Source organism: Palaemon carinicauda, unplaced genomic scaffold (genome assembly GCF_036898095.1).
Source record: "Palaemon carinicauda isolate YSFRI2023 unplaced genomic scaffold, ASM3689809v2 scaffold60, whole genome shotgun sequence".
Classification (NCBI taxonomy): Eukaryota; Metazoa; Arthropoda; class Malacostraca; order Decapoda; family Palaemonidae; genus Palaemon; species Palaemon carinicauda.
This window is the reverse complement of record NW_027171872.1, coordinates 297,501-300,000: the sequence shown is the minus strand read 5'-3', so window position 1 is coordinate 300,000 and position 2,500 is coordinate 297,501.

Below are 2,500 nucleotides of genomic sequence, written 5' to 3'. Positions count from 1 at the left end.
CGCTTTGAAAAATAAAAATAAGAATCTCCTTCCCGTGTACTGGATGCATAATAAAAAAGCATGGATTACGAAGATGCTGACCTCCAACTGGTTCCACCAGTGTTTTATCCCGCAAGTCAGCAAATATCTCGTAGAGAAGGGCTTGCCATTCAAGATCCTTCTCCTTATGGATAACGCTGGTGAACACGCAACTGACCTGTCGCATGAGGGCATTCAGGTTGAGTTCCTGCCACCCAACACCACGTCATTAATTCAACCGATGGACCAGGGGGTTATCAGGGCGTTCAAGGCCCTCTACACGAAGAATACCTTGGCGGACCTCGTTACGTGTGTAGATGCTGCCCAAGAAGATGAAGATGAAAATTTCAATTTGAAGGCATACTGGCGGAAGTACACAATAGCCACGTGCCTGCAGAACATTCAGAAGGCACTGCAAGAAATGAAACCTGCAACCGTTAATGCGAGCTGGAAGAAGTTGTGGCCCCAGATTGTTTACGACGACGAGGGATTTACACCGTCTGAAATTCAACACTCTGCAATACGCAAATCTGTGCAGTTGGCTGCCATAATTGAGGTGACGGGTTTGGCGACATGACGAGTGAAGACGTCGACGAGTTGCTGGACTGCCATTCCCAGCCGCTAACTGACGCAGACCTAGAAGACCTGACGAAATCGGCCAGTGAAGAAGACAGTGAAACGTAGGAAGAGACCCAAGAAAATGTCGAAGAAACAGGCTTAACATTAGAACGGCTTGCCAAGCTCTGCAACCATGTGAAGGAGGTGAAAGAAATGTCGCAAGAGTGAGACGAGGATATGGTTCGGTCTATGCAATTCTGCAACAAGATCGATGACATCATGACTCCCTACAAAATGCTCTTCGAGCGAAAAAAGAAGCAGCGGCAGCAACTTCCGATCACAATGTTCTTCCAGCCTCGCAAAAAAGAGCCAGTTCCTCCTGCTAGTACGCCTTCGGAAGAAATTGAAGAAGTGTCCCAGGAAGAAGTTGAAGAGGTGTCCCAGGAAAAGACACCTCCGTCTGAAGAGACGTAAAATACTATCATTGGCTGCACAGTAGAAGACATTATCAGCTTCATCATCATCATTTCTACTGTGCAGCAAATTCATCGCCATCATCATTCAAGTTTTTCTTCAACTTCTTTCGTGGTGAGTACAGTAACAATCTTTATTTTTTACTTTAATATTCTAACATTTTAATATTTGTGCCTGTTTTAGTTTAGTATGCATTAAGTTAAGGGAAGGTTTTAAAAGTCTGAATATACATGTTATAACCTATCATATTTTTTTGTTTAAAATTTACAATTACTGTACATACGTAAAACAACTCTCTCTCTCTCTCTCTCTCTCTCTCTCTCTCTCTCTCTCTCTCTCTCTCTATCTCTCTCTCTCTCTCTCTCTCTCTCTCTCGTAAATTGTTTTCCTGCTTTGCTATGTATGTACTGTATGATTTTATATAGATACGGTAAATAATATTTGTAATAACATATTTTCTAAAAGCTTTTACTGTAATATCATTATTTATCACTTAAATCATGCGCGTTAAATGCCTTCGTTTGTTTACTGAGCGTGGTTGTTTACTGAGCGTACTTTATGACGCCGTCGTTTCAGCGGCGTCATAAAGAAAAACATTTCATTTGGAAGTACTAAGAAAAATTAAGTAAAACATTGGTAAATAACAAAATCAACATACTGTACTGAATAATCAATATAATCGATGCAAAAACTAACCTATACACAGATGTGTAAATGTGTTTGTTTCTTCATTATGATCAGAGATAAACGTAAACAAAACATTGGTTGCCATTTTTTATCGTGCTTTTTGGCGTGTTTAGGAAACGCATGATATAAAATCGCCTTTAAAATTTGTGCCTGTTTTAGTTTAGGGCACTGTAGTACATGCATTAAGTGTTCTGTACATTAAAGGGTAGTTTGTTAACAGTACTACGTACAAGGGAAGGTTTTAAAAGTCTGAATATACATGTTAAATAAATACGTAAATATGGTGTCACTACTTCGCGTATTTTCACCTATCGCTGTCGGGTCTGGAACCTATCTACCGCGATAAACGAGGGCTCACTGTATTTATATATATATATATATATATATATATATATATATATATATATATATATATATATATATATATATGTATATATATATATATATATATATATATATATATATATATATATATATATGTATATATATATATATATATATATATACATACATACATATATGATATATATACATATATATATATATATATATAAATATTATATATTTATATATATATATATATATATACATATATATAAATATATATATATATATATATATATATATATATATATATACTGTATATATATATATAGTATATATATATATATATATATATATATATATATATATATATATATGTATGTATATACATACATATAAACTATATATCTTTACCATCAATTTGGCCAAATAACAAAGG